The sequence below is a fragment of the Rattus rattus genome, chromosome 15, assembly GCF_011064425.1.
Source record: "Rattus rattus isolate New Zealand chromosome 15, Rrattus_CSIRO_v1, whole genome shotgun sequence".
NCBI classification, from domain to species: domain Eukaryota; kingdom Metazoa; phylum Chordata; class Mammalia; order Rodentia; family Muridae; genus Rattus; species Rattus rattus.
In genome coordinates, this window is record NC_046168.1 from 25667435 (window position 1) to 25687337 (window position 19903).

Genomic DNA, 19903 nt, shown 5'->3' on the forward strand with positions numbered 1-19903 from the left:
CGTTTGTACTTCAAGCAACTGAGACAGGAGAAGGCAGGTTTCAAAAACCTAGTCTTTATACCAAATTCTAGGAATCCAAGGATTACACATTTAAATACTGCCTCAAACAAAAATAAATGTTGAAATAAATGTATTAATTTTAAACATTTGCATATTAATTTAAACAAAAATTATCTTACTATGTATGCTAATTTAAGGCATTTGCATTGTAAAGCAGATCTATAATGTGTGGGTCCCTAGTACCAACATATGCCCATATTGCTGTCTCTGTACTAGAAGTTGACATGTTTGTTCCTAAAACAAAGTTTATTAAAAATTAAAAATAGTGCTAATATGTGCAGGAATTGCATATCATGATGGCAATAATACCACTTTGCATTTATGACACATTTGCCAAGGCTGACTCTGCTTTTGGCAGAAACCCTAATAGGCTGTTTACTAATAGCTCTGTAGAGGAGCAGGGTTTCCACAGCAACAAATGAACAATACTAGAGCCATTAATTGCCTCTACATTATCATTGTACGGTTTTCTGTAAGCCAATGCCTTGTGGTTTGTTAATTTTAATTCTAGAATGACTTTATGTTATGAGTTGATTAGCATAAACTCTTAAGATAAATGTCAAGATGGTGAATGCATATAAAGTAGATAGGGATATGTAATAAATATGATTATAGGTAGAGCTGTTATTGTGTCTTTGGTAGTAGTATTTGGCAGTGGTGATTTAATAGTGTTCTTCCTGAAATGATCTTGTATTTGTAACATGTATCCATGCCATACCAAGCAATTGACATTTCGTTTTATTTGCAGATTCCACTTTGAATGATCTCCTTGGATAGTGTATCCTAATATGTCAGGAGAGGTTGAATGAGTGAAGCTTGTTTTGTGATTTGAATGTGAAAGGTCCCTTACATATACAAATGTTTGAACACTAGGTTCCTAGCTGGGGGTGCATAGAACCTTTAGAAGTTAAACACTGGGTGGAGAAAGTGACCCTTAGGTATAGGCTTTTTTAATAGCCTGTCTTGACTTCCTGCATAAACTCAGCTTCAGTATGGATACAATATATTTTCCCAGCCTCCTGCTTGTGTCAACATGATTTTCCTGCCTGCTTCCTTGCTCTTGCAACACTGGACTACATCCCTCTAAAACTGTAACCCAAGTAAAGCTTTTCTCCCTAAAGTTACCTTTGTCAGGAAGTTTTCAATGTAATGAAAACTTAGGGAAAGAGGGCTGTGTATGACTTTTGTTTCTTAAATTCTTGTTTCACTCAAAGTTTTCATATCATACACTTGGCTATCATATATTGTCTACAATTACTGGTCCCTTAATTCAGGAATTCTAGAACAAAAATGTGCTCTAGAAGTGGCATAAGGCTTGTTTTTAGAGGCATAAAGCATGTTCCATATTTTTTGATAATAAGACATGTTTAGTGAACCCTTGTCCAGGTGATACAAAAAAGAAAGAAAGAAAGAAAGAAAGAAAGGAATAAAGAGAAAAGACAAGAAGAAAATAGAAAAGTTGAACTTTGTTGTTTTGGCTGAAAAACTGCTTATTCCATAGAATCATTTTCAGGAATAAAGTGGCATGAGACACATCTCTACACTGTTTCGTAGAGTGATCTAAAAGCTCACTTTTCATAGAATCTTGAGTTTTTAACTAAGAGTGTACAGTTAGTGATAGAAGTGGGAACTTCAGGGTTCTTTGGAAAGTCAGTTGTGTTGGGTAGTGTTTTGATGGGGCAAACTTCTGAACGAGTGATTTCCTGAAGTGGACACAGGTGAAAAGCTAAGGCTGACTGTGAAGGAACGCTTCACTGAGGCTGCCATGTGAGCAATGATGTTCTGCTAAAGCAAGCAAGTGAAAGCACATGGGATGAAGGTTTCTTCCCTAAGGACAAGCATGTATTGTATTGCCTCACTTTGATACTTTCTCCAGACCCCATAGAGAAAAAAGAACAAAACAAACAAACCAAAAAATCTGGTGGTGTTCTTAGCTTCTGGCCACTTGCTTAGCCTCAAGCTGATTGGCAAAGTGATGTCAGCTGAGACCGACTCATGAGCTGAGGCAAGACCCAGGGAGGACACGTGATGCTTGTAGAGAGTATTTAAAAGGGCTCAAAAGACAGTGACAAGCTGAGCTTGGCTTGTGTAGCTTGCTGTACAATGCTTGTTGGTCTCATGTCTTTGCTGATCTCCACTTCTCTGAGAGAGGCACAGCTGAGAACTTTTCTTGTGTCACTCTGGGTCCCTCCTACTGAGTTGTGCAGAGGCCATGGCCTGGCTGTCTCTGCTAGGCCATGCCACCACTGCTGATTCCTGTTTCCTATCTCGACTCTGCCCAGCTGGACTGCCGCTATATTCCTAAAGTGCTTGGGCATGAATTGAGCTGCCGCTGCTGGCATGTAAACTGAACTGCCAATATCCAGTCAACACAGATAGGAATTGGTCCAAAGAATCATTTCTAAACAGGCCCACTTCCCCTGTAACTTTTCTTTTTCACTACCTCTGGTGGGTCATGGGCTAAAAGGGATAAACAAACATAAAAATTGTGAAATTGGTCATATCATAGGGCACAGTGTCATCTAGCCACTGTGTAAAACAATAAGTATGGCAATTGAATTTCCTACTGTTTTACAAAAAATTCCATGCATGTATTACATAGTCCAGTATTTTTGATATGTTAGAAGATCCAAATCAGATTTAACTCAAAAAACTTAGATACTGAAATATAAATGAAAATATGCAAATAAAAGAAACCAATTTTTCTTAAAAACTGTTTTTCATTTCATTCTTCGGTATGTGTTCATATGAGCAAGTTCATAGGCACGCAAGCATGTGCATTTGCCCCTGTGTGTGTGTGTGTGTGTGTGTGTGTGTAGTTTTAGTAGAACTAAGATTTTTGTCGTGGTATTTGATGAAAATTTTGCATATTCTAATATGCTCTATGGCATAGTCATAGTGTCTGACAATTTGGGGAACATTTATCATATTCATTTGAGTGAGTGTATGAATACATTTCTATTAAAAAATATAACAAGTTTTTGATTTACTAAATATATTTTAAACTGAGTTTAATTTGCACAAAATATTTTTTGAAAATGATTTTAGAATTAACACTTTATAAATTTATATCAATACAACATATGGACTACATAAACATCTGAAATTTTGCAGATGTAATTGGAGAAAAAATTTACTTCTTGTGCAAGAATATTTCAGGAAAGTATTTCCTTACTCCTCCATATAGTTCAATTATCTCCTAGTGATGACAAGCTAAAATCTGGTCATAATAGGAAGCAGTTTATATGTTTGTTCTATTTAGAAAAAAATATTTAGTTATGGTTTGAGCTATGCTACAGTAAACCCAAGGTTATTTAATGCATTTCAATTACATTATGTGAGCTATTGATTAGCATTTTAGGTGTGAACTAATAATGGAAATTATTAAAGATATTGAACTATCCCATACAAAATTTGTGGCAAGTTAATTTTTCATCTACCAAAGAATGTGTTCTACCTTTTTTCTTTCTTTTTATTTCATTTATTTACATTTATTTTATTTTATTTATTTACATTTCAAATATATCCCTCTTTCCAGTTTCCCTTCCACAAACCCCGTATCCCTTGCCCCCTTCCCAGCCTTTATGAGGGTGCTTATTCACCCACCCACCCAATCATGCCTCAGCCTGCTAGCATTCCCCTACCCTGTGTCATTGAGCCTCTGCAGGATTCCCTGTGGCTCCCCTCCTACTGATGTCACTAAGGTAATCATCTGCTACAAATCCAGCTGGAACCATGGTTCTTCCCCATAGGTACTCCTTGGTTGGTCGTTTAGACCTTGGGAGCTCTGGGGGCCCATCCCTGACCTCAAGCTAAACTACAGAGAAATAGTGATAAAAATTGCATGGTGTTGGTACAGAGACAGGCATGTAGATGAGTGTACCAGAATTGAAGACCCAGAAATAATCCCGTATTTCTATGGTCACTTGATCTTAGACAAAGAAGCCAAAGCCATCCAGTGGGAAAAAAAGACAGCATTTTCAGCAAATGGTGCTGGTTCAACTGGTGGTCCATGTGTGAAGAGTGCAAATTGACACATTCTTATCTCTTTTTAGAAGGATTAAGTACAATGGAATCAAGGACCTACACATAAAACCAGAAACACCGAAACTACCAGAAGAAAATTTGGGGAAGAACCTCAAACATATTTGCAGAGAGCAAAATTTCCTGAAGAGAATACCAATGGCTTATGCTCTAAGATCAAGAATTGACAAATAGATCTCATAAAACTGCAAAGCTTCAGTAAGGCAAAGGACACTGTTAATAGGACAAAAGGGAAATGAACAGATTGGGAAAAGATCTTTACCAGCCCCACGTTCAATAGAAAGTAACTTTCAAAATATACAAAGAATTCAAGAAGTTAGACTCCAGAGAACCAAATAACCCTATTAAAATTTGTGTAGAGAGATAAGCAAAGGATTCTCAACTATGGAATCTTTAATAGCTGAGAGGCACTTAAAGAAATATTCACCATCATTAGTCATCAGGTAAATGCAAATCAACAAATTCTGAAGTTACACAGCACACCACTCAGAATGGCTAAGATAAGAAATTCACAACAGATTCTGGCAAAGCGGTGGTGAAAGAGGAACTCTTCTCCATTGTTGGTCAGATAGCAAGCTGGTATAACCACTCTGGAAATCAGTCTGATAGTTCCTCAGATAATTGGACATATTTCTACCTGAGGACCTAGCTATACCACTCCTAGGCATATACCCAAAAGATCCTCCAACATACAACAACGACCCATGCTCTACTATGTCCATAGCCACCTTACTTGCAATAGCCAGAAGCTGGAAATAACTCTTTTTTTCTTTCTTAAGAATGTTCTTATTGTCTTAAAATTCCCCTTGGGTTTATTCTTCCTTGTTTTATGACATTTTAATGTTTATTAGTAAAATTATTAGTTAAACAATATTTCTCCCTTGAAGGAGCCGGAAAGCTCAAGGACACCATAAGAAGACCTACAGAGCCAACCGGGGGGGGGGTCACAGAGACACACCTACAAACAGAAGAGCATGCAGAGGGTCAGACTTTGGCCCACAAATTTGTAGCAGATAGGCAACTTGGTCTTCATGTGGGTCGTCTCACAATTGAAGTGTTGGCTGTGACCCTTACTCTATTTCTTGTCTTTGGATCTCTTTCTCCTAGCAATACTGCCTTGTCTGACCTCAGTGGAAGAATAGAAGCTTCATCAGATGTGATTTAATTTGCCAGTATGTGTTGATACCCAGGGGGTCATCTTCTCTGAGGGCAGAGGAGAATAACAGAACAGGGGTTGGGAGGGTGGAACTGGAAGTGAATAAGGGAGGAAGGATGTAATCAGCATATAAAGTGAAGAAATAAACTAATTAAAATATGTCACTCCCATTCTCCTTTGAATTATCACTAGGTAATATCATGCTGTGTTTAATACAGGAAACTTACTAATATGTTTATTTGCTTATTTGTTTTACAACTTAATTTTCATTTGCTTGAAAATGTAATGTATGCCTGTATGCCTATGATGCATTTTGATAACATCCATCCCCATTACTTCCCTTCCAGTTCTCTCACTATCTCTCTCACTACTTTCCACACACACACACACACACACACACACACACACACATCATGAATTCAGTTTTCAAAACAAATCAGCCCACTATGTGCTGCCAGTGCACACACATAGTGCACACACATATTTAAAACCATCTACTGCAGCAGGGTAGCTTTATTTTTGAATCTCACTAAGTGGTACAGGCTTGGATAGAACCAGAAAACCTTTGTCTTTCCCACCAGGTAAGAAAGTATGTGCCATCATGCCCAGTCTGGTCTGATTATAGAAGTTTAGTGAACCTCTCTGATTCTGATTCTGTCTGTTTCTCTGTCTCTGTTTCTCTGTCTCTCTATCTCCTTTCTCCTCTCCATCTTTGTCTCTTAAATCTCTATTTGCAGTTGCAGTACAGTGTTGAATAAATGTTTCAAAAAAGATTGTGAATATTATTTTAGGTATGAATGTCAATAATTTAGTCATTTAATTTTATACTAAACATGTAATTGTTAATACTTGTTGATTTGTTTTAATTATGTGTCTCTGTGGTTTTCCTTTATGTGCAGCACATACAATCATATGCCTGTGTTGGCTAGAAAGGACCCCCAGTTCTCCTAAATTGAAAACAAAAGGTATAGGCAATTGTGAGCTGCCAATGTGGGTGCTGTCATTGGAGTCCCAGTCCTCTACAATCACAGCAAGTAACCTTAACATTGATTCCTCTTCCCAAGCTTAGATATAGATTTTTCATATGTTTATAATCATTTGGAAATATTTCCTTCTGTTATTTCTCAGTTGTTGTTTTATCATATAGGTACATTGTATTTATTAGAAAATATTTAATCTTTTGTTAAATTCATATATTTAAATTTTATTTGTATGAATAACAAGTAATGAACTGAATTCAATATGGTGACCATCTCTGTATACTCCAAATGTAAATTTTACTTGGTAGTGGTTGTATTCTTTTCTTAGAAGTGAAATGCAATGGCCATATTTTTAGCTTTGATATAGTTGAGTTTTTTTTATCATATTTGTCAGCTTAGATCATGGTGAGTCACTGACAGTCATTATTAATAATCACATTTTAATTTTCTGTTTCTTTTACATTTTTTCTTTATTATTTCATTGGAGTTTTCTTTCAGCTCTAGTGTTTATAATCTTGTCTTTTTTTTCATGTTTCCCAAAACCTTAATTAAATGACCCAGATTTAAAGTCATTTCTGAATCTAATATAACTATTTTAGAGCTACTATTCTTCTAAATACTGTGTAATCTACTATATAAATAAACTCAGGAAAAATACATCATCTCATTAGATGCTAAGAAACCACTTGATAAAATTTAACATTCCTTCATGCTAAAAGTCTTGGAGAGATCCGGAATTCAAAGTCGAAACTTAAACATAATAAAACCAATATACAATAAACCAGTAGTCAACATCAAACTAAATGGAGAAAAACTGGAAGCAATCCCACTAAAATCAGGTACTAGACAAGGTTGCCCACTCTCTCTACCTATTCAATATAGTACTCAAAGTCAATTAGACAACAAAAACAAGTCAAAGAGATATAAATTGAAAGGAAAGAAGTCAAACAAAATATCACTATTGCAGATGATATGATAGTATACTTAAGTGGCCCCAAACCTGTTAAACAGCTTCAGCAATGTGTCTAGCTAGATATAAAATTAACTCTAAGAAATCAGTAGCCTTCCTCTACTCAAGAGTCTACCTCACACCAATCAGAATGTCTAAGACCAAAATCTCAGGTGACAGCAGATGATGCTGCGGATGTGGAGAAAGAAAACTCCTCCATTGCTAGTGAGATTGCAAGCTGATACAATCAGTCTGGAATCAGTCTGGTGGCCCCTCAGAAAACTGGATATATTATTATGTGAGGACCCAGCTGTACCACTACTGGGCATATACCCAAAAGTTGCTTCAAAATATAACAAGGACATATGCTGCAGTATGTTCATAGCAACCTTATTTATTAGGCAGAAGCTGGAAAGAACAGCTTCAACAGAGAAATGGATACAGAAAATGTGATACATTTACACAATGGAGTACCACTCAGCTATTAAAAATGACTTCTCTAAATTCTTTGGCAAATGGACAGAACTAAAAATATTATTCTGAGTAAGGTAACCTAGTCACAAAAGAACACATGTGGTATGCACTCACTGATTAAGTCGACATCAGCCCAAGATACAATTCACAGATCATATGAAGCTCAAGAGTAAGGAATACCAAAACGTGGATGCTTCAGTCCTTCTTAGAAGGGGGGACAAAATATGCACAGTAGGAAATAAAAGTAGACCAGAGAGTGAAGGAAAGGCCATTCAAAGACTGCCCAACCTGGGGATCTATCTCATATGCAGCCACTAAACCCAGTCACTATTGCTTATGCCAGGAAGTGCTTACTGACAGGAGCCTGATATCTATGTTTCCTGAGAGGCTCTGCCTGAGCCTTACTGATAAAGCAAGATCTCAATGAAGGAATTATTGAAAGAACTGAAGGAGGTGAAGTTGTTTGCAACCGCATAGGGAGAACAACAATATCAACCAACCAGACCCCTGCAGTCCCTCCCAGGGACTAAACCACCAACTAAAGTGTACACATGGTGGGATTCATGTTTCCAATTGCATATGTAGCAAAGAAATCAGTATCTGGCATTGATAGGATGAGAAGCCCTTGGTCCTGTGTGTTGAGGTTGGGAGTAGGAGGGTGGGAGGGGGAGCATCCTCATAGAAAAAAAAAAGGGGGGGGGACGGGGTAAGGGAGAGGGGAACCAGCAAAGGGGATAACATTTGATGTAAATAGACAAACTATCCAATAAAAACTATAAAAAGTAATTATTGGGCTGCCTTAATTCTCTTTCCTGTCTTGTAAGCTCTCTGGTGAAAAGAAGTCTGATACAAAGAAGAATTTTGTAGCCAAGAAAAATGGTGGTGATACTGCTCCAGTGCCTGGACTGCTTAGTGCAGCCAAAAAGTGTAACTCCAAGGTTAAAAGGCCCAAGAAAGGGAAACCCCATTGCAGCCAAAATCCTGTCCTGGTTAGAGGAATTGGCAAGTACTCCTGATCTTCTATGTACTCCAGAAATGGCCTGAACAAAAGGAAATACTCAGCTGTCAAGAGCAAAGTTGATAAGGAGAAGCAAAAGGAGAAGGTCCTTGCTACTGTCACAAAAACTGTTGGTGGGGCCAAAAGGTGTGGCACTGGGTGGTGTAGCTTCGAAAAATGCCTAGGTATTATCCTTCTGGAGTTGTGCCTCGGAAGCTGCTGCGCCATTGAAAAAACCTTCAGTCAGCACATGAGAAGGCTGAGCTCCTGCATTACTCCAGGGACTGTCCTCATCATCCTCACTGAGCACCCCAGGGGCAAGAGAGTGGTTTTCCTGAAGCAGCTATGCTGTGACTTTCTACTTGTGACTGAACCTCTCCTCTGGGCAAAACACACAAGAAGTTTGTCATTGCCACCTCTACAGAAGTCATTATTAGTGAGCTTAAAATCCTCAAACCTCTGACTGATGCTTACTTCAAGAAGAAGCAGCGGTGTAAGCCTAGGCTTCAGGAAGGCGGGGTCTTTGACACGGAGTAGGAGAAAGACAAGATTACAGAGCACAAAAGGGTGATCAGAAAACCTTGGACTCCCAGATTTTGGCAAAGATTAAAGCTGTTCTCCAGCTCCAGGCCTACCTAAGATGTCAGTTCTCCCAAACAAACATGATACATCCTCACAAACTGGTGTTGTAAATTGCCAACAACCTAATTAAACAGCTTCATATGTTTAAAAAAAAAACGGGGAAATGACACCCTACATAATAGTAACAAATAATATAAAATAACTTGATGTGACTCTAACCAAGCAAGTGAACTTCAAGTCTCTGAAGAAAGAAATCAAAGAAAATGTTGGAAGGTGGAAAGATCTCATGCTTATGGATTGGCAGGATTAATATAGTAAAAACAGTCAGCGTGCCAAAAGCAATCAACAGATTCAATGCAATCTCCATCAAAATTCCAACTCAAATTCAAAGAGAATTTTCAAATTCATTTGGAATAACAAAATACCCAGGAGAGCAAACATAATTTTCAACAATAAAATACTTCTTGGGGAATCAGCATCCCTGACCTCAAGCTGTATTACAGAGCAATAGTGATAAAAAAAAAAAAAAAAAAAACTGCATGGTATTGGTACAGAGACAGACAGGTATATAAATGGACTAGAATTGAAGAACCCACACACCTATGGTCACTTGATCTTTGACAAAGGAGCTAAAACTATCCAGTAAAAACAAGAAAGCATTTTCAACAAATATTGCTGGTCTAATTTGTGGTTCTGTATGGAGAAGGATGTGAATTGATCCATTCTTGTCTTACTATACAAAACTCAAGTCCAAGGGAATAAAGGACCTCCACATAAAACCAGATTCACTGAAACTAATAGAAGAGAAAGTAGGGAAGAGCCTTGAACACATGGACAGAGGGAAATTTTTCCTGAACAGAACACCGATGACTTATATTCTAAGATCAAGAATCAGCAAATGTGGCCTCATAAAATGGCAAAGCTGTAAGGCAAAGAAAGGACACTGTCATCAGGACAAAATGGCAACCAACAGATTGGGAAAAGATCTTTATCAATCCTACATCTGATAGAGGGCTAATATCCAATATATGCAAAAACTCAGAAAGATTGACTCCATAGAACTAAATAACCCTATCAAAAATGGGGTACAGAAATAGAATTCTCAACTGAGGAATAATGAATGGCAGAGTAGCACCTAAACAAATATTCAACATCCTTAGTCATCAGGGAAATGCAAATGAAAACAAGTCTGAGATTCTACATCACACCAGCAGAATTGCTAAGATCAAAAACTGGCAAGATGTGGGGAAAGAGGTATACTCCTCCATTTTTGGTAACATTGTAACCTGGTAAAATCACTCTGGAAATCAGTCTGGGAGTTTCTCAGAAAATTGGACATAGGACTACCTGAGGACCATGCTATACCACTCCTCGGTCTATACCCAAAAGATGCTTCAATATATAATAAGAACAAATGCTCCACTATGATCATAGAAACCTTACTTATACAGCCAGAAACTGGAAAGAATGTCCTTCTACAGAGGAATGGATACAGAAAATATGGTACATTTACACAATGAGGTGCTACGCAGCTATTAAAAACAATGACTTCATTAAATTCTTTGGCAAATGGACAAAACTAGAAAATACCATTGTGAGTGAGGTAACCCATCACAAAAGAACACACATGCATTCACTGATAAGTGTATATTAACCCAAAAGCTCAGAATACTCAAGATACACTTCATAGACCATATGCAGCTCAAGATGAAGGAAGACTAAAATGTGGATGCTTCAGTCCTTTTTTAAAGAATGAACAAAAACTCTCTCTCTCTCTCTCTCTCTCTCTCTCTCTCTCCTCTCTTCTCCTCTCTTCCTCTCTTCCTCTCTTCCTCTCCTGGCTTGACACGATAAAAAAAAAGAATGAACAAAAATGCTCAATGGAAGTAGAGGATGGGAGGATTTCTGGAGGAAGCAAGGAGGGGGAGGGGAGAAAAGGGGGTAGGATCAGAAATAGGAGGAGACTGGGAGTATGCAGAGGGTCAGTAATTTGAACAGAGGTGTGTAACAATGGGGAGTGGGGAACTGGGGGTAGCCACTGGCAAGTCCGAGATGCCAGGAAAACAAGAGGCTCCCAGGACCCAAGAGGGATGATATTAGTTGAACTGCCCAACAAAGGAGAAGGAGAACCTGTAGAGACCATGCCCAGAGGTTCTACAAAAGCCCTTGGTTGGCACATGTGGCCACCCCCTCATCTCCAAATTTTAAAACCAAGACTTGCTCCTGTCTAAAGGAAATATGGAGACAGAGTGTGGAGCAGAGACTGAAGGAAAGGCCATCCAGAGACTGCCCCACCTGGGATTCATCCCATATACAGACACCAAATACAGATACTACTGCTGATTCCAACACGTGCTTTCTGACAGGAGCCTGATATGGATGTCTCCTTGGAGTCTCTGACAGAGCCTTACTGATACAGATGAGGATGTTTGAAGCTAACTATCAGACTGAGCAAAGGAACCCCAAAGGAGTTAGAGAAAGACTGAAGGAGCTGAAGGGTTTTGTACTCCATAAAAAGAACAATACCAACTAACCAGACCCCCAAGATCTCCAAGGAACTAAACCGCTAACCAAAAAAAAATAGATATGGACCCATGTTTCCAGCTGCATATGTAGCAGAGGATGGCCTTGTTGGGTATCAATGGGAGGGTAGGTCCTTGGTCCTGTGAAAGTTCAATGTCCCAATGAAGGGGAATGCCTGGGTGGTGAGTTTTGGAGTGGGTGAGTGTTTGGGGGGCATCCTCACAGAAGCAGGGGAATCTTGATGGGATAATGGGTTTCTGGAGGAGAAACTAGGAAAGGGGATAACATTTGAAATATAAATAAATAAAATAACCAATTTTTTTAAAAAAAGAAATGTGACTTTCCATCTTTCCCTTTCAATCTATTTGTATCATTTGCCACACAATCACTTGTAGCAAGAATCTTCAAGGTGCAATTTCAGCTATATATATTTGTGTGTTTTAAACATTTGCTGCCAATATTTGCCTTATAATTCAATAATCTTACCCATTTATCTTGAACCTAATTTCTATTAAAAACTAACTTCTAGCAAATATTTTATTAAGCCACTTGAAATTACTATTTTTTAATGATTTTTTGTGAGAAGATGTTTTTATTGTAAGATGTAGAGACAGAAGTGTTTGTACCTCTTGGAATTATTCTACTCTCTGTTTACATGACTGTCTTCTCCTTATAATCATTTTTTTTATCATTCCATAAAATTTGAGTCACTTAAAATAAAGCAGAAATTTAAAAAATATGTTCTGAACATTAACTCCAAGTGCTGACACTGTCAATTGCCTGCAGATGTCATAAAAGGTTCATTTCTTAGGAAACTCATTGATTTATAACATTTATTAAAAAGTAATGCAAAGACTCCAAAGATTTCCCTGATCCATTAACCAACACCTCTGTTTAGTATCATATTCAAACAAGAAGAAAGGATTTCATTTCAATTTATCTTATAAATCCTCTAATAAGATAGGTTTCAGATTTAAATTGTCTTCATTAGCATAAACCAAATATACTGCCCAGTTAGTTCATTTAATGAAATTGTTAAATCATAAGTGAATTATTGATATTTTTAGTCAAAAAAGTCTAGGGATAATTTGAAAACAAAAAGTTACAAGACTAAAATGGTTTTGAATATTTTGATGTCAAGATCCAAATGAACTAGACTTTTATCCCTGTGTAATAAATTAATCTTAATAACTTTTTTCAAACCCTAGGCTGGTTCAAAGAACCTCAGTAATAAATATTTTTTCCAGTATGATAACCATTGAAAAGCTAAACCATTTAAATCTCTTGAATTCAAAGTCAGAAGTATCAAACCCATGAAAGAAGATACAAATATGCATATAATTTCCACATTTTCAATTTCAAACTCAATTGAAACCATCTGTGATCTCATATTCAGTTTTAGTATTCATGTTTACTCTTGATAACTAGTCAGCCATCGAAAGGGAATCATTTTGGAAAATAGTGTTTATGCATTTCAATTCTTGAATATTTTAATGCATAGAAACTACGTGTTTGAATCTTCATGAACTTAGTGAGTTTATAGATAGAGTTTGCTTCTTTGAGTTTACTGAGAAAAGCAGATACATAATGTTATCTCCATAAATTCAAATGCTATGGATGTGTGCATTCAGTTCTAGCCGATGATACTGAAAACTTTTCATCCTGATAACTCTTTACCCACTTAGTACATAAAACATTTGTGTCCAGTGGGCATTTTCCTGGCAAGCAGCTAGGATCCTTTCTGGAGAAACCTAATCCAGTAATGCAGAGAGGAGGGTCGAAGAGCATTCTTAGGATGAAAAACGTACTGATGCAGAAATACTGACATGACAGGATTCAGAACAGAGAAAAGGAGAGCAGCCAAGAAGAAAGCAGAATGGACACCGATGGTTTGTGTCAGGTGTTTGTCTGTTGTTGTTGTTGTTCTTTTTTTTTTTCTTGAACCAATTTAAACTTCAATTAGGACATCTCATTTCTCCCTTACAGCTTAAACTGCTTTGGCATTTAAGAGCCAGGAGCAATATACATTTTAGGGTATATTCTTTAAAGTTAAAGTTTCTTGAAATAATGCTGAATTCCTTTTCATTGAGTCGTCAGATTTTGGATTTTAGAATTTGGATTTTTGGGATACAGACATTTTAAATAACTCTTCACAGACTCTCTTATTCGTTCAACAGCTATCAAATTGTGGATTACATTGTTAAGAGTACAAATAAAAGCTCTTAGGGATGACAAATGATACCTATAATATGAGGATCAGTTTCTTGTTCACTGGTTTGGTTACCTTCAGTTATAATTCTTTTCTGAAAGGATCTCTTGGCTTCAAAATGAGAATTTTGCAAAAAAAAATAACTAGCTTAATAATATACCTGGAGATCACATATGACAGTCCAGCCTATCTGCCTTGTATCTTGTTTTTCCGTGTAATCATCTTCTACAACCTAATTTCAAACACATAGCTTTAACCTTAAACTATGCATTCTTCCATGCCACTGACTGAGAAAATATGTGCTTGTGTATTCTATGCGATCTCATAACAGCTAAGGGTTTGACTGTTAACTTAAACAGAAAAATATCCTGTAAATGTTGAAAGCAAATTATGGTATAGACTGATAACATCTTTGTGCAGCTTTCAGTGTTATTCTGGGTCAGTTAAAGTGAGTAATGTAATTTCTTTCCTTGTGTAACTCTGTTAGATTTCACTAAGAACATAGATCTCATCTCCTTCCCATACCTTATTTTCAGTGCTATTCCATTCATATAGAACACATCTGTTGTTAGGAACAAGCAGAGGAGGCAATAAAATAATAAGAAATATTATGCACACATAATAGACAGTGAAGCATAAAATACAGATATAGAGAAGACTTTAAAGATAGGCTGACTATATAGGCAATTGCCTACCAGTACACATTGTATATTAAGACATACATTATATATATATATGTATATACATGTGTGTGTGTGTAGTATGTGTGTACATAGATGATATGTAACTATGTATGCACGAATATATCAACAATTAAAGAAAGAGAATAGAAAGCATGAATAGAAAGAGGAGAGAGGTTAGATGGAAGAAGGCAGAGAAAAAAGTAAATGGGAGTGGTCATAATTTTTTAAATTAAATAATAAATAGTGAAAATAAGGAAAAAGAAAAGTTTTCTGACTTGAGTTCTATACAAATGTATCACAGCTAGAATTGCCGTGTACATCGCATAGGTGTTTTTAATAGAAATTCTACTTTTAGCATCACTAATTCTAAATTCTGCAAGAGTAGTTCTTGTAGTAAACCTAGTGGTGCATTAGGAGGTCCTCACATGCATCGCTTGTTTTTCTATTCTTTTGTTTAGTGAGATTCTCATCCCACACTTTATTTCATTATTGTTATTTATCATTATTAGATGCTTTCACAAAACTGTAATAAACAAACAGCTAAAACTGTATCACCTGACTCATATTTGCAATTAATTTTCACAGCATTGTTTATAAGAAGGATGCTTTGCCTGTCATATACAAAGAACATTTTATGCAATTGAAATTAGGTTTTTTTATTCTTCCTCAATATAAACCTCTCAGAAGTCAAATGACTGGAGTGAAGACAAATACAAGTATATACATGGAAGGAACACAAAATACTGTGTTTTATGAAATATAACAAATGAAGCCAGAAGAATTAATTATGTCTGCCTGAAGGACATTGATAAACCCCATAGATTTTTCTCGTCTCTGTTTTATGAGAAATAACCACACAGCATTGAAACTGACAAATTTCAACTTCTATCAGCAATGGAAGCGAAATGGTGCCATTGCACGCACTGTGGCATCCAGACACATCTTCGGTTTTGTTTACTCAAAACGTGGTATTACTAGCAGTATTTGGGAAAAATTGCTTTTGGTCATGAATTCTGAATCAGAAATGGAAGCAATTCAAAATCATGCTGTATTGTAAAGTAAAACTGTTTGGTTCCTTGCCAGAGATACAAGAATTTTATGCCAGCCAACACAATAAGGCTTGCATGCTGCTACTAGCTTTCTAAAATACAAATAATGAGCCTAAGGTTGCAATATATATATATACATATACATATATATATATATCCTAGAAACCTTTATATATGTAGTATATGAGTGTGCATGTATATATGTGTCTGAGTACATGCACTCATTTGCACATGGACAGATGTAGGAGAACATCAGGTTTCCCACTCTCCCACTCTCCACCCTAAAACTCTGTGACAGTTCCACTGAATGTGGAATTCTGGATTGTGGCTAAGCTAGCTGACTAATTAACCCCAGAGATCCTGCTGGTTAGACCCCTAAAAGCAAGCCCTGGAGTTATAAGGGCTGGCAACACACACAACCTCAGTTGATGTGAATTCAGGTCCTTGGATTGCACAGCAAGTTCTCTGTCCCAGTGAATAATTTCCCAGCTCTGTGTTTCAGATTTTCCTTCCAAAGACTTTCATTTCAGGGTTCCCGATAAATCTATCACCTTCTTACTATTTTTCTCATTATACTTGTCAAAGTTTGATTGATACAGAGCTAATTTAGGATGCTTTACATAAATTCACTTATAACGAACATTAACTATGAAATTATCTGAGAGTTTACATTTACATTTTAATGGAAACTTAATCCCTTTATAAGACAAATTAACTACACTGGCAGCTATTTTAACGTCAGAAACTAATAAAAAAACTTAAGACAAATCATTGACTGAATCTCAATGTTACTCATGTACTTCAATTTGGAAATCTTATTTCATAAATTTGTATATGAAGTTGATTCTATGTAAATCACACAGAACAAATTATGGCCCAACAGACAGACTTCTATATGGGCTATTAGTGATTTGAAATTCGAGAGGTCGAGGTAATTTTCTTCTCGCTAACCACAGTAAGAGTTATTGTCCTGAAGAAATAATCTTATAGCACGTTAGGAGCAAAGAAGGACTTAAGTTACTGAACTAAAAAGCAGAATAAAGTTTAGGCACACTGAATCTATACTTTAATAAATACTATGACAACTATAAATCAACAACATTTCACTAAATTAAACTCTAATAATTTGTCTTTATCTACAGAATATGATGTGTTGAGATTAATGGCACATTATGTAAACAAGATACCTTATCAAAGTCCTTTTATATCACTAGTGATGAAGTACAAATATATGGAATCACTTTTATTATTTACTTTGTTTCACAATGCTGATCTGAACATTAATTCTCCCCGATCTTGAGGCATAAGCTTTGTTTTCAGTCTCTTAATGTTTTCATTTAATGAAATTTTCCCCTAAAAATACAACAGGTGAAATTGTTGTCATTTCAGTTTTGTGTTTGAAGTTGTAAGAGAATATATGTATGCATATGGGAAATGACGTGTAACAGAGAACTCAATAGCTTCTAGCAGATGGGAATGACATTGAATTTACATAGTCGATGAAAATATAATGGGGCCTGATTGAATCCATTGCCAAAGCTACATAGCCCTGAATTCTGCTAACAAGTCAAATAAACCAGGAACTGGATTCACTCTAGAGCCCACTGAATATAATGTAGGCTTGATTTTAGTCTGCTGAGACCTTTATTGGATCTCTGACATATAACACTAAAACATATTGAATTTATATACTTAAAACAAGAGACATGATGGATCTTTATGGCAGCAGGAGAAAAAGTATATTATTGTTTCCTGAAAATTTCTGTCACTGGACATTCTAAGTTACATTGTCCATTATTTAAATGTTTTTTTTTCCTTCTTTAAAGAAAGATGGATTTACTAAGCAAGAATTATCACTTGTAGTACAATGTATTTACCTCATATTTTAATTTTGAAGTCTTGTATTTTCTCTTTGTATTGTTAAACTTACAACAAATTATTACTCTCATAAGATGATTAGTTAGTCTTTAAAATATTATATAATCATGGTATAATGAACCGATGGAATTCCAATATCTAGTTTTGCTTTATTTTCTCTGGAAATCTTTTATAGTTTTGGTATTCCTATGGTTTATTGTTTTTCTCAAGCTCTTGTAATTTTCAACAATATATATAAATTAATATTTAGAATGAGCTATTAGGAGGAACCCCTGTGTAGAGTTCTGAAGCTATTTATCTAAGTTCTTCCTTTGTCACTTGTACATGCTCCACCCCAATTCCAGTTGTATCAATTGAAACAATGTTGTAATAAATTTATGTACTCACTGATGTGTGGATATTAGCCCAAAAGCTAGGAATATTCAAGATACAATTCATGGAACATATAAAACTCAAGAGGAAGGAAGGCTAAAATATGGATGATTCTGTCCTTCTTAGAAGGAACAAAAAACTTCCAAGAGGTAGAGTGTAGGAGGAACTTGGGAGGAAGAGAGAAGCAGAGGGGAAAGGGGGGCAGAATCAGTTATTAGAGAAGATGGGGATGATATTCACAGGGTCAGTAATTTGAACAGAGGTGTGTAGCAATGGAGGATAGGAAACTAGAGGTAACCACCAGCAAGTCCCACATGTTAGGAAAGCAAGAGGATCCCAGGACCCAGTGGGGATGAGATTAGCTGAAATGCCTAACATAGGGGAGGGAAAAATTGTAGAGACCATATCTAGAGGTTAGGCAATGACCCTGGTTGGGGATGGGGCCACCTACCCTTCTTAAAAATTTAACCCAGAATTGCTCCTGTCTGAAGGAAATACAGGGACAAACAGTGAAGCAGATACTGATGGAAAGGTCATCCAGAGATTGCCCCACCTGGAGAATCTATCCCACAAGCAGACACCAAACCCAATCACAATTGCTGATGCCAAGAATTGCTTGCTGACAGGATCTTGATATGGATGTCTCCTAACAGGCTCTGCCAGAGCCTTACTAATACAGATGAAGATGCTTGTAGCTAGTCATAAAACTGAGCACAGAGAACGCAACACAGTAGTTATAGAAAGGACTGAAGGATCTGAAGGGGTTTGTACCCCATAGGAAGAACAACAAGACCTACAAACCAGGCCCCCCATAACTACCAGGGACTAAACAACAAACCAAAGAATACACACAGAGGGACCCATGGTTCCAGCCACATATGTAGCAGAGCATGGCATTGTCTGACATCAAGAGGAGAAGAAGCCCTTGGTCCTATGAAGGCTTGTTTCCCCAGTATAAGGGAATGCCAGGATGTTAAGGTGGGAGAGGGTGGGTAAGAGGAGGATTATCTTCATAGAATCAGAGAAAAGGGAGAGGGGGAAAGGGAGAACCAGGACAGGGGATAACATTTGAAATGCAAATTCATAAAATATTCAATATAAATGAGAAAAAAATAAATATTGTCTCAGCAAAATGAATTTTTCTACTTTGAATCATTTTTTACTGATAGAAGGTCCTTTTATGCAATAATACAGAGTTGCAGAAATCACTCATTTCTTTCACTTTCTGAGTTACTTACACATACCTACCGTATGTCAAGATTTTTTTATATAACTTTATACTTACTTTTTATTTTCCTTTTTTTCAAATTTGTTTACTGCCTTCTTTATAGTGAGGGAGGACAATATCATAACTAAAATACACATTGTCTCTCTTAAAAAGCTTATCATGATATTAGTTGTATCTTTAAAATGTCATACATATACACAGACATGCCATTAATGTATTGTGAATCCATGTAACAAAACGCCAATAAATATATCAAAGAATTTTATGAGCGTTATATTTTTTTCAAAAAGTTATGTACTGATATGTCAGTACTGTTGGAAACTTGTACAAGAAATTTATTTTATAAGAGAAAAGAAGAAGGAAAGAAGGAAGGATGAAAAGGGAGTAAGGATGGAAGGAAGGAACCAATTCAGCCAGAGAGTCATAGAATCAGACAGACAAACATCAAGACAGAGAGACAAAAAGGAAACTAGTTACATGAAAAGTCAACTATTAGAGAACATTAATTATAAATTAATGAAAAGCAAGTGCTGTGAGTCAAATACAGAAACAACCCTACATTTCATATAGACAGGCAGACTGACACTCTTAGGTAATTCAAAGATGTAGTTCACAGCCCCTATTTCTAAAGATAGAGTGGTTCAGTCTGACTTGAGATTCGAAATGATTAATTCCCATGCAAATGCCTGTCTTGTAGGAGAGGGGGAAGAACCAAGAGC

General features: G+C 36.5%; 1 pseudogene; it reads left to right on the forward strand.

The window, feature by feature from the left end:
- The first annotated feature begins 2297 nt into the window (after positions 1-2297).
- LOC116884947 lies at positions 2298-9352 on the forward strand (annotated as a pseudogene).
- The last annotated feature ends 10551 nt before the right edge of the window (positions 9353-19903 follow it).